General features: G+C 45.6%; 1 protein-coding gene across 2 annotated transcripts in view; it reads right to left on the reverse strand.

The window, feature by feature from the left end:
- The window catches only part of TSPAN18 (tetraspanin 18), a 123,086-nt gene extending 109,738 nt beyond the window's left edge, over positions 1-13,348 (reverse strand). The window contains exon 1 of one of the 2 annotated variants that reach the window (XM_071427567.1): positions 13,250-13,348. The gene's annotated coding sequence lies outside the window, so the exon portion shown is untranslated. Of the gene's footprint in view, positions 1-12,133; positions 12,452-13,249 lie in introns of those variants that run through there. The other variant, XM_071427565.1, reaches the window with a different exon arrangement.
- Between the last annotated feature and the right edge of the window lie 256 nt (positions 13,349-13,604).

Here is a 13,604-nt window from a genome sequence, read left to right on the forward strand (position 1 = left end):
TAAAGTCCATACCTCTTGGGTGTATTCTCATGGCTGCAGATCTTCAGAGACTCCTTCTGCTGCATGCTGTTCTCTCTCAGGTCAGGGCTCCTCCAAGGCTCTCCCTGACTGGCTTACCCGCCCTCTTTTGTCCCGGTCATCTTCATCAGTTACAGCTGCAGCCCAATTAAGGACATCGCAGCTGCAGCCCATCGAGGGCAACCGGGACCTCTGGGGCAAAGCCTCTATACACATATTCAAATACATTTCCTCTACTATAGTCTGTGTGTGCCCCGAGGGTGCTGAGGGCACCTGGGCTGACAGCAGGGAGACACTCTGTGTGTGTGCCCCGAGGGTACTGGGGGCACCTGGGCCCACAGGGAGACACTGTCTGTGTGTGCCCCGAGGGTGCTGAGGGCACCTGGGCTGACAGCAGGGAGACACTCTCTGTGTGTGCCCCGAGGGTACTGAGGGCACCTGGGCTGGGCCCCTGTGCAGCACAAGAGACACCAGAGACATCAGTAGAAGAGAAAGGGCCGACTCTTAGCAGGGGTTAATCCAAGGTTTTATTAGGATCCCAAAGGAGCTCCTGCACCTCAGGGGCCTCCTGCCGAGAGCCCCGGGAGATGTACCAAGGTCACATTTAAAGGGAGGTGGAAACCCAAAGTAGATAACATTTTACCAACCAGTAAGTGACCCTAAGGGATGGGTACTGGGGGACAGACATATAGGACAGCGTATGGGGCAAGGCTTGGGGGGCTGACCCCTGGCCTCTGGCTGATCACTCGACGACCTGGACCGAAACTTCTGGATTGAGGGATGGGATGCTGAGTGATTGACAGAGAGCCAGGGTGGGTGTTTGGGGATGATCTCATCCCGGGAGAGGGATAACACAGGTAAAGGGAGAGGGGTACAGTCTGGGATAAACCATTTGGGAAAAATATGGGGATACAAAACAAAACTACTTCATAGTATTACAAAGTATAAAAACACACTACAACAACGTTTGTCTTTCTGGGGATCTGTGGAGTCTTAGCAATCAGCCTCCTAGAAGTTCCTTTAAAGGTTCCTTTGATGACTGTAACCAAAAGCAAGACCAAAAATCTGCTGTCATTTCAGTCCTAGAGGTCTTAGACTTGATTAAGAGAAATATTTTCTTAGTTTTTTTTTTTTGCAAAAACTTATTAAGATATTATTGTTATCTTATATTTTACGATAAGTATTGCCTGTTTATTACCAAAAAAAAAAAATCAACCCCCCACCCCAAACCATAAAAGCAAGGCTTATGGTGTTTAAATTTATTCTTTCAAACACTCTGTATCTGGGGTCTGCATCTCTGCAGACAGACACAGTGGAGCGGAGCTCATCTCACATCCAGGACTGCTTTGACATTATATGATTTCCAGAGCTGGCTCTTGTGGATCCAAATGCTATGCTGCATCCAAAAAAGCTGTATGGTAATCCTGGTTCTGATTTCCACCAGGTCAGGCCTTCCACTGCTGCTCCTGTATGCTGTAAACACACCTTATGCCTCCTCATTTAACTTGAATGAAAAGAAGGGGTGAAACCAAAAGGGCAAGCTCAGACTCCTCATCCACCACAAGGTGAACACAAGTCTTCTTAAAACAGACTAGTGGAGGCCATCTGAGGATGAATTTGGCTTCCCTGAAACAGGAAACTTCCATTATTTAAACCTCAAGTACACAGCAAGGGCTCGGAATTTTTTGCCTTTAAGAGGAGTGTTTTGTCTTTCTCTATGCAATGAAGCTTCAACCTTCAGCCTTTTCCCCTCCCTCTTCTAAAAATGGCAAGAACAAAATACGAAGTAAAGGCAGAGTAGCATTCCCATATAATCAGAACTGGAGTGTGCACCTCAGTTTTGCAATCCCACCTTTTATAACACAGGGGTCCCCTGAAAGGTCCCCTTGGCAGCCAAGCAGGACAGAGCACATCATGGTTCAGGGAGCTGAGCTGCCCTGGAATAACCAGGCTCAGGTCTTTGGTGGAACAGAGCGCCCCACAGAGAACAAACACCCTCACTAAGCACACACCCAGCTCAGCTGAGGTCCCCTCTTGACTTTCTTCCTGTTATCTCCTTACTCTCCTAGGAGAATTAAGAAAGGATCAAGACAGGACTACTTTCTCCTCCTCTCTATAAAACACAAGGAAAGAAGAAATTGAAAGAAAGAGGCCTATTACTGAAACCATGTGCTAGCCTTGCTTTTGCTGGGCTCACTGCAATCAGATCAGCACTAGAGTGTTTCATGCTGTTCCAAGAAGCTCCTCTCTTGCCCCAAGCATTATTTTTCCTACCCTGCCCAATAACAATGGCCCAAACATAGCAGTAGTGTTCAGCTCTATTTTCCTTGGCTGCTCAAGTTGATTCTCTAATAATATTCCTCAGAGGCAGCAGTGGTTTAGGAGTTATATATCCTTGTACAGCCTTGACCCTGACAAAATACACCAGCAGTGCTTCAGGGTCAGTCTTTCCCCTCCTGTCACTGACAAGCTGATTGCTTTGCCAGGGATTTCAGGGATCCTTTGCTCCACTCTATAAGAGCACATCCAGGAGAGACAAAACCTGCAGAACCAGTGAGGAAAGACCATTGAAGAAGACACAAGGACACCTGGATAGGAACTCAGTTTTTGGAGGGAACCATATTTTTTGAGATTTAAAATATTTTTTTTTTATTTCACGTAGGGACAAAAACTTGGAATACAACTTGGAATTCTTCATACATAAACACATCTGCTCTAGAACAGCAGTTCTGTGGTTAGGATTGGTATTTCTGGCATGTAGGAAACCTGCTTTCAGGACCCTGTTTTGGATTTGTGACAGCATAGGTGAAAACCCCAAACCACTTGGCTCCTGTCTGTTTTGACTAAGAAATTCTATCCTATATGCAAGAAATTCTCCCAAGGAGAACCGAGTGGAGACCAATCCTTTTCCACAAAGCAGTAATGGTTTCAGTAAATCAGCATCTTCTGCAGGCAAATTGTTTCCTTGAAGACTCCTAGCCAGTCCTAGCCTCAAGCAGCAACCAGTTGGTTTCTGCTGAAGACATAAGCCTGGAATTAACCCACCCAGCAGAGGTAGTGCTTAGGAACAGCTTGTCTCCCCTGAGTAGGGCCACTGCAACACGGTGTAGAAGAAGCAAATAAAGCTTCATAAAATTTGCCCTGCCAACTCAGGATTCTGTCTTTTTCTTCTACTCCAGTAGCTTGCATTGTTAAACAGAGGGAAGGAGGTATGGTAGGAAAACCTCGCGCTCTCTGTTCATGTTTACTTTATTCATTCCTTAGTCTGGGACTGTAAAAATGTTGCTGATATCCAAAAGAGCATGTGCCTGTATGTGTGTGGCAAAAGCTTTGGAGCCTGGACTGTACGTGATGTGGTCAATTTTACTCACCAGGGGCAGACAGCATCTTTTTCTTCTGTAGCTCTAAGGAGTAGTAAACCTGTCTCTACAAGGAATTCAAAGTAAACATAATAATACCACAGATGTATGCCATAGTTTGTCTTGCTGATTTAAGACACTTCCTATGAAATGGCTTGAAAGAATCTCCAAAGGTGCAGTCTTCTTAAACTGTGTCCTCCAGAAAGAATGTTTTTCTACTTCTAAACACAGCATTTTTTGATGTGCAGTACAGGATTACCCTATATAGGTCACTGACACTCCATGGAAACCTAGATAAATAGCTCTATTCCCACACTAAATTTTGTTGGCTTCTCTTCCTTTATTGCTAAGAATATTTCAACTGGAACAACATATTTGTGCCTTTGAGGTTCTCTGTTCCTGCTGCCACTTCCCCACCTGGAGCTATAATCCTACGCTTGTCACAAACCCAGCCACTGCTTCAGAACTTATTACAGCTACAATCTGCAGATTATAGCAACTTCTAATAGGGGATAAGCAGCAGGGAAAGGTGAGTTTAAGCTGCAAAGAACCTGCTGGTTCAAAGGGCCCTATTATTAATATTTATTATTTTTAAGCATTCATTGAGTGCTGTAGAAGATAAAAGAATGAATTGAAAGCAAGAACCAAGGAACCAAGTTTATACAAGACAAGAAAATGTGAAAGCTTAGAGAATAAGTGCAGTGTCTGGGGAGGAGGGGAGCCAAAGAAAAATTAGTAACAGCAATGGGAAGAAAAGCCACACCTTTTATCAGCACAATGTTCCTAGCACTAATAAGTATGAAGAGAATTAAAGAATTCTTCAGTGTCTAATCAGAACTGCTGTCCATAGGGGACCTTCTGAGCATTATTACAAGGCATTGGCATATCTTTAAAGAATGGAGCTTTGATCATAAAAAGCAAGTGTGTGGAGGAGAGGGGGGCTGCAAAAACAGCAAAAGGAAATGCAACTGGTGTTAGGGAAGAATCCAGCCCTGGACAGGTGCTTTAAAAAGCTCCAAATAAATCCATTTAGATTTTGTGTAAATGGTTAGAATGAGACATAATTCTCACTCATGTCCCTCCATTACAGGGAAATGTCCCCTCTTTCCCACAAACCCTTTTTGCCTGTTGCCAAAGGTCTCCCAGCTGATACTTCTCTTCCCTAACAAAGATGCAAGCTCATGGCTTACACCATTTTAAACCTTCACACTTTCAAACAACAACCCACAATGCTTCACAGTTCCAATGCACTTTAGCAAGATTAGCTAACAAGAACGTTCATCATACCCAGTGCTGAGGGTACTGTCTTCATATTCACAGCTGGTGAAACAGATGCTCAGAAAAGCAATGCAACTTTCCCACAGCTAAGGAGTGTGTACAGCAGGCTGATGTTAGGAATGCTGGCATTCACCCACCTCAGTTCTGAGCACTAAAATCCGTGATAGCGCTTGGGAGTGAGAGTCCAACCCCCCTCCCAAAGCCCTCTGCTCCCCAAGGCTAATGCAGAGCTTCAAAGCACTTCCCAAAGAGCATCACATTACAGAAATACTGTAAGAAATCCTCTATAAACTGAAACTTGGAACTATCTGCAGCAGCATTAACAAAGAAAATTAATGTTTTTAAACTAACTCTGACTCTTCTCCTGCCAAACCTTCCCCACTGCAGTATCAAAATATGAACACATAAACTGAAAAGCCTGAAACCTTCTGCTCCCTTCAGCACAGTGAGGAGATAGAATAAGACTTCCAAGAGACTGGCTGGATTAACAAGATTTTTTCTTTTGTTTTGTGTCTTCTCTGTTTTTTTTTTCTTAATCGCATCAGAATGCTGTTCCTGACTGATGTTTCCCTTAACATTTAAAAGAAGAAAAACAGTTCCTAATTAACAAAGCATCACTGTAAGCTGAAATCCTTATCAGTTTTGCAGGTTTTTTCCAATCCTATGAACCTAGAGTGATTTGTCACATCAGCAAGGTATTACATTGTCAACTCTCAAGCTGCCAAAGCAAAGAGATCTTTTGGTGCTTCGGGCATTGTGCCTCAAGCACTTCCAGAATTATCTCTCAGTTTTTCCTGTAACTTATTCTGAAAAACAGCTTAGTGTAACTCTAGAAGATTCATGTTACATGCCATATTCCCATCAGAAGGAAAAGTTTTGTTGATCAACACAAAATAAGCGTCTCAACTTAAGCAGCTTTGAGAATCCCCTCTGACATTAACAGGAAAAAAAGGCAGTCAGCAGTTTAAAAATACATCATATCTAAAGTTCACCCTTCTCAATGATATTCTGAGACATTCAATCCTTTATTTGCCATCATTTCTCAAACATGTCCATGTTGTACCCAAGACATTATTATCACCATAATGCTCCATCAATTTTTATCAGCAATACCAACATTAAAACACATTCCAGTTTCAAATTACCACAGAAATAAACACATCAACAGTGACAGTGACTCCCATTCCAAAATCCACTGAATTTCCATTCAGTGGAAATCCCATTGTCTCATTTATACTGGCAACAAGTTTTGAGGACTTCATCTGAAAGATGCCCACAGGTCCCAAAGACTTCCATGGGAAACATGTTCTCAGCAGGCCTGAGAAAGCAGTCCAGTACAGGCACAAGATCCCTCTGTACAGGAAGATCTGGTTTATTTTCACTCCACAAGAAAATGAGATGTGCCAAGAACAAACTCTATCATTGCTTTCCCAGCATAGAGTGTTCCAGTTCAGTGCCCTGTGAGGTCCGTGTCTCATGAACAGGCAAAATGCCAGTCAGTTCATTTGGGCCATTTTTCCTGAAGTGTAGACATCATAATTTAGTGCAATATTTATTACTCTAGAACACTCTCCTCATAGACTGTCTTACACTGAGCTTTCTGTAAGGAGTAAATATAGTAACTGTTTCCATAATAATGTTAAAAATACCCCAACAGATTAAATTCAACAGATGAAACAGGGCCATAAATACGTATGTCTAACAACATGACCAAAATCACCCTTCTTCAAACTGGGCATTGGGCCATGAAAAGAAAGCTGCTAGCATTACAATTTCAGTGTTGAGCCTTAGAGCAGCACAGAGCTGCAGAAACAGTCAGTACAGTAATCATGCACACTATACAGAACCCGAGCTGCAGCCAGGGCCTCTAAGCTCCTGAGCCCCTGCCAAGCTGTGCCACTGACCCACAGTCAACAAGTCACCATACGGTCCCATACCCCATTCCAGCCCTCTGTCCTGTGGGCTTTCCAGACATCTGGAATGGCATAAGATGTGTTTAAAGCTGTTTACAGCTCAAGTGAGGAGCCTGAGAAAATATAAGAGCTGTTACTAACTCTGCTGTACTACACAACTTTTCACATTAGCTGTTTGGTTTGGTTCCACCTCCCTGGAACCAACAACCACTGTAAGGTTTATTTCCTGACAGTAAGACCACAGCAACAGCAGTAAGGAGGGTACTGGTTATACTGCTTCCAGAAGAGTAATCAGGGCAAACTGCAGATCACACTGCACCACAGATGACCCAACAAAGTCCTTCTCTAACACAGCCATGCACCAACTAGATGAGGGCAAGAAAAGCAGGAATAGAGATGAACTAAACATGGTTGATCAGAAGCTGAGCTACTAAGCAAACTAAGACCTAAACCCTAATTCACATAATAATGCAACATTTTGATTACCAAGTAATATCAAGCACACAGATGAAATTCAGTTTCAGCACTACTTATTTCATCAAAAAGCATCCTCTCTTTCTGCCTGAAGTGATAGACTGGTCTAAAAAAATCTGAACTCCATTTGAGTTTAAAAACTGACTCTTCTACAGTGATTTTAATTTATTTCTCAAGAAACAGGAAATCCATTTTAGATCAGGCTTATTTAGTAAATACATAGCAAAGGGAAGATCCTGATAGCAATAAATGAATAAATAAAGCCTAAAACACAAGAACCCCAGGAGACTTATCAGTCATTGGAGTCCTTGTTGGAAGGACTACACAGTCAGGGAGATTCCTGTGCAGAAAAAAGATCCTTACTAAAAACCCATGACAGTCAGAACCCCACTTCCAACACCTCTGAGGACAATGACAAGATACTGGTTATGGTTTTCTTTGAAATTAACTTGGTGGGGATAAATTGACACCACATGACTACTCCCAGTTGTCATACAATATTTGCTGCATATCAGTCTACCAGAAAAGAAGCATTCAGATTAGGCACTTGGTCACCCAGAGCTTCCTGTATCAAGACACCTGCAGAGACAATCCAAATCCAAAACAGCCTGCACACACACAGCTCACCAGGACGGTGAGACTCTCTGCCTCTAGCTCTGAGGAAGACCAGTGAAGGGCAGCCCACTGGTAAAGAAGAGAGGGTGGCAGAGATGCAGAAGCAAATCCCATTGTAAGAGCAAAACATCTTTATAATAGCTTGTTTCTTTAAATTTTATCTGTGCAAAAATAAATAAAAACATGCTGACAAACTGGTTTAGCAGATGGTGTGGTTAACACAAAAAGATCAACGCACTGCCTTCCTATAGCCACTTCTTTCAGTCTCAGAAGATTTACACTGCATTAGCCCATGACAGATATTTACCAATGCAGAAATGATAAACAGCAAAGCAGCTGTTAAATGCTCCAAAACAAGAGATTGGATGGGGAAGAGACCCATGGACTGTTTGGTGGGCACTGAATTCACCTGAGTCCCCTGAAACTCCCAGGGTATGGGTTAACTCATTCACCAGTTTGGAAGTTCAAGACTGAAAGAACAGTGAAAAGAAAATCAGAAATGTAGGTGTAGGGGAAGGAATGGACACAAGTGGAATGCTGAACTGTGCAGTCATGAGCTAAGGTAGGACCAAACAGAATCTGGCTGCCACATCAGTTACCAGTGAGGCAGCAGTGACCATCTGAAAGCTAAGCTCTGGCCTCTGGATATATTCTTATATCATCTTATGCCATCCCAGATGTCTGGAAAGTTACTATATTTATTCCTTTCAAATGAAATATATTTAAGATATAAGAATATATTTACTATATTCTTATATCATCTTATGCCATCCCAGATGTCTGGAAAGTTACTGTATTTATTCCTTTCAAATGAAATATAATTAAAGCCCAATCATCTTCCCAGTGCTGAGAAGTGGACAGTGTGAAGGGAAAGAACAACACAAAACATTAAAGTTTTAGAAGGAATAAGGAGCATGAGAAAGAATGGAGTTGTCTGTACTGATTTTTCTGTGCAACTATTTTCTTCCTTCATTTGCCACTTCCAATTAAAATTAATAATTATTTCCAGGAGGAAAAAAAAAAGGAAGAAAAGGAGAGAACACATAAGAAACAGCTTAAAAGGGAATGAGCACTTTCAGATCTGAAACAGCTCATTTCTATGCCTCTTGAGGGAGAAACACACAGGCTTTGCCCTCTCATGCAAATACACTGCTTGCTTTTGAGTCATTATTTTAAAGTGACAACTAAAGACCACCCCTTCCCAAAACAAGTTACTTTCAACTCTCCCTGTACCACTTGTGGGGTTTTCCCCCCTATAAAAACCAAGAAAAATGGATCTATTTTATTGATGTCAGTTATTAATTTAAACAAACAAACAAATCATACTGAAATGAGTCAAAAATCCTTGAGAAAGTAAAAGCAGGGATTGTCTCGCAAGAGCATTCCCAGACAAGGACTGCTTCAGCAGCCTCACAAGGCTAGAAAGGAGTATAGATATCCATCTGTTTTAATTATAACTCCCAAACAGACCTCAGACCTACTACCACCTCATGCAATGACTCATCTTCAAGATGTCAAGAACTATGCACTACCTCAGGAAACTCTCTAAATACAACTTGGACCACCATCTGCTTTTTTTAGATACCTCAGGCCCCTCAGGCCTCAATTTTGTAGCATCTGAACTTTTCTTTTCAAGTCCTTCCTCTCCTCTAAGACCTACAGGCCCATAAATCCAGTAGCTTCTGTCCCCAGAGCTGTTGTGCCTGTTTTCCTGCAGCCTGGTGAGAACAGACAGGACTCAAGATAATTAAATAAAAACACAGGAACTTCATTATTTATTTTAAAGGAAAATGTGTTTTCTAGGAAGAAAGTCCTTTAGTTGGGCAAATCTGTAAGCTGTTTATCAGCTTAAACTCATTATCTGTCCATATGGTCTTAGCACTGTGGTTTGAAAAAAATGGGCATGCACTAGCTGATGAAATGTCATCTGCCCTTATGCCAGAAACTACTATTTTTTTCATTGACGTCAAATTCGGATCCTTGCCACGAGTGAAGGGCTACCATAAGCACAGTCATAATATTTTAATTATGAAATGATCTTACAGAAGGCAGCAAGGAAGGCAGGGGCAATGCAAGAAAACTCATTCACGAAAAATACAAAGTCACTTCATTCACATTTTGCCTCTGTTCTAATTCTTTTTGTTTGGGGAGGTGGGGTGGAAAGAGAGCAACCTAGCTTAAAAAAAAAAACAACCAAAAAAACAACAGGCAAGGGAATGAGATGCTAAAGCCAATAAACACACATCAAAGCGTGAGATGGCTCTGCTTCAACTGCCTACAGTATTCAACCTGGGATAGATTAAGGCAAGACAAAAGGTGCTATGAGGGAAAATACTGCCCCTAGAGCAGTGCAGACCATCTCCCTCACTTGCTCAGCCCTAATAGTGAGACCCCAGCCAGCTCTGCTGCACTGAAAGAGGCAAGGGCACATGATAGGCCTAGCTTTGCAAAAACCCATATTTGTCCCCCGTGGTCTGCTGTTGTGATTTGAAGCCCTTCCCATTCCCCTGCTGAGGCACTGCAGAGAAGCAGGAGCTGGGTTTATTGATTCTGTGAGTCACAATTAGCCGTGGGACACACGACCAAAGGTTTAGCACAGGACATTAAACCTGACTGAGCTGTCAACTCGGTTATTCCAAGGAGAGAGAAACAAATTGAAGTCACAGTAACAGATGTTTCTCATGTTTTATGAACTGCAATATTATTACTAGTTACAGACACACTTTCTGCCTTTTAAAACAGACCTGCAACGCTGTGCGTGTGAAATTATTTGAACTAACACACAGACAACTTGGCAAAGGACTTACAGATAGCATTTTCTCACTCACACAATGATTCCCGTTTCCCTTTTGCCTAGCCCCACCCTGAGAAGTAGAATAGATGTTAAAGCAGCCAAAAATGAGATCACGACAGGATAGAGTACTTCGTTGCCATCATCTGCGACGAGGATGCGAACACTCTAACCCCTCTCCTCTTTTGTGAGAAACACACTCAGCCTCTTCTCGGTTTTCCACTGTGGGGAAATTAACTTGCTGGGATCGTTCTGAGTTTTAAGGGAGCCTGGAAACTGAAGACTGGTGTTCTTCCCAGGATGTCTTATCCTTACACCTTAGGGGCAATAAAGGGATTTCCCCATAATTTACAAAGGAAATCTGAAGCAGCCTGCGAGCGCAAACCACCCCCGAGCCCATGCTGCTCGTCCGTGTGGAGGAGCGAGCGGAGGGGCGGCCGGGCTGGCACGGCACAGCGAGAAAGCCCTCTCGTGGAAAGCCTCAGCATCAGCCACCCGAGCCGCCCCGGGCCCGCTGATCGCCGCTCCCCCGGGCTCTGCCGTCCGCCCCTTCCCCAAGGAGCAACTCCGCGCTCACCTGCGCATCTCGCAGGCTTAAACAGCACACAACGCGGGGAGCCGGGCGACTTGCGGCACAGCTCTGCCTTGCAGAAAGGGTGGAGATTTTGTGTGGATTTTGCTGGCAGTCTGCAACATCTCAGAGAAGTTAAAGCTCTTCCTTTCTCCTCACCCCGCTACGCTTGAATTCGTGGCAACTGTATCACATGGTGTTTTAGCTTGCGCCAACAAAAGCTGTACCTCGGCCACAACAAATACAGAAACATTAACTGCCTTCCAAGGAGGGTCAAACATTCGAATCATTTTAACATACTATAAAAATACTTCAGTGAAAGCAGATGATAAAGAAGCGCATATTTACATTATGCTACACGGTCGAATTTGAAAGATTCTCCCCCAATTACAAAAAAAAAATAAAGAATGTAACTATTTCTCCAAATGACATCCCTACCGTTTGCTCTGTTTCTATAGTTTTGTGACAGAACAACTACTGCTCCTTACAAAAACCACCGAGTATCAAAATAAGCATTTTACCGGTAGAATCCATCAAACACTTGCATACATCCTGTTGAATTAAGACAACTCTTTAACAACTCCAACTTTTTACCCACTAGCAGAAGTCCGAGGCGAGCCCATGGTCACAATTAGCATGTACCCTGTCAGGCACACAATCGTCTCCAGCACACTTCTGCCCAACCAGCTTTGGTAGCCACTGGCTATTCAGTGAATTATGTGCCTAGAGTCTATTAACTGTGTCCAAATTTGCTCTTATTATAGAAATACAAACAGTAATCAGGCCGAGCTTACTAATTGCTGAGAGAAGTGCTAGAGAAAAAAAAATTATTATCAAACATACTTCACAGAAAACCACCCAAGTACAACACACATGAAAATGCTATTTACTCATTCACTACAACCTTTAAATACAAAAGTTACCACAAAACTTGAAGTGCCCAGTTCAGCTTACCAAACCCCCATGTGGTACCTCGCTAACATGCTGCAGCTACAAATCTCTATTAAAGAGCGGGCATTGACCCAGGGTAGCGGGATGGAAGATCAGCAAAGTGTGAAAGGGAAAAATTCCTCCCAGCCCAGGCTGAAGTAAAAAGCACGGGGAACCGTCCCACCTTCCTCATCCGAATTTCGGGGGCGGTGGCACACCCCAACACGCGACAGACGCAGCGCAGGGCGCTCCGGGCACAGCCCCCGCGCTCCCCGGCTCCTCCGCTCGTCTTGACCGTAAGAGGGATCCCGGAGGAAGAGGTGTCGGGCGGAGGCAGCAGAATACAGAAACACCGAGGACAGGCTCTGAGGCTCCCCAAGACGCTCCCGAGGCCCGACCCCGGAGAGGTGTTACCAGCGGGGCGAGTTCAGCTGGCTGGGGCAGCCGGGGCGCCCTCCCCCGGCTCCCGTGCCGGCGGTGCTGGCGGGCGGGCTGGGCTGGCTTCTCAGCCCCACAAACTTGCACGCCCAGCACCCCGGGCAGTCACGGCGCTCCCGCACACCCTCCCCGCCCCGAGGGAACGGCGCAGCGGCGGGGTGGGCGAGCAGCCCCCCGTGGCACCCCGAGCGCCCCGGGGCACGGCAGGGCGGTGGGCGCCGAGCCGGAGCGGCACCGGGGCCGCGGGCAGCGAGAGGGGAGCCCCGCCCGTTACCTGGCGGCTCCGGCGGCGACTCCCGCGACGGCGGCTCCGGGCACGGACCGGCCGGACCGAGCGGCGGCGGCGGCTCCCGGCAGCGCTGGGCTCCCACTGCCGTGCGCGCCCCGTGCCCGGCAGCCGCGGAGCGCCGGAGCCGCCAGCGCAGCCGGCTCCACCTCCCGGCCGTGCCCCCTCCTCCGCCCCCGCCCGGCCCGGCCCCGGCCCCGGCCCCTCCGGCGGGGCGCGCCCCTGCCCGCGCTCTGCCGCTCCCGCCCGTGCCTCTCGTCTGCCTTCTCCTTGGCCGGAAAACTTCCCGGGTGCCCTCGGCAAGGGCAGCCCGGGGTGACTCGTCCCTCCCGTACCGTGCCTCGGCCGTTCGGGGTGCAGGAATTCCGGCCCAGGGGCAGCTTAACCTGGGACCCGAGAGCAGCCCTGAGCCCGCTGAGGGGGCAGCAGGCACCGGTGGGAAAGAGAGTTGCCTACTCCTCGTCTGCAGGGTGACCCCGGTAACATCCAATGGGCTTCTGATGCACCGGGGCGATCCTTGGGACGCAAAAGGAGGAGACCAGGGAGGTGGGAGAGAGGTCACTCGTGTACCGCTACCTCAGCCAGAGCTGCTGAAATGCCTTCAAAGATCTGCCGGAGAAACTTCAAAGGATGACGCCGAGAGACTGGGAAGCCTTTCCAAAATGCATATCAAACCAAAGGAAGAGCCCATGTTTGCAACATGGGAAAAGCCTAAGGAAATAAGGCTTGTGCCATTGTGTGGTGTGTGCTGTGTGTGCGTACCAATAACTTCTGAGCCTGTCAAAAAATTCAATAGCATTTGACAGCTACAAATTCCATAGAAATAGATAACTGTCTAGAAGAGGTCATCTTTTTTACTGCTCTTGCACATAGAGTGACTGTATTTCAAGTCCAACAGCATCTGACAAGGGAATCCACAAGGGGATTCATT

This window comes from Agelaius tricolor, unplaced genomic scaffold (genome assembly GCF_023055355.1).
Source record: "Agelaius tricolor isolate 1412-34295 unplaced genomic scaffold, bAgeTri1.0.p SCAF_5, whole genome shotgun sequence".
NCBI lineage: Eukaryota > Metazoa > Chordata > Aves > Passeriformes > Icteridae > Agelaius > Agelaius tricolor.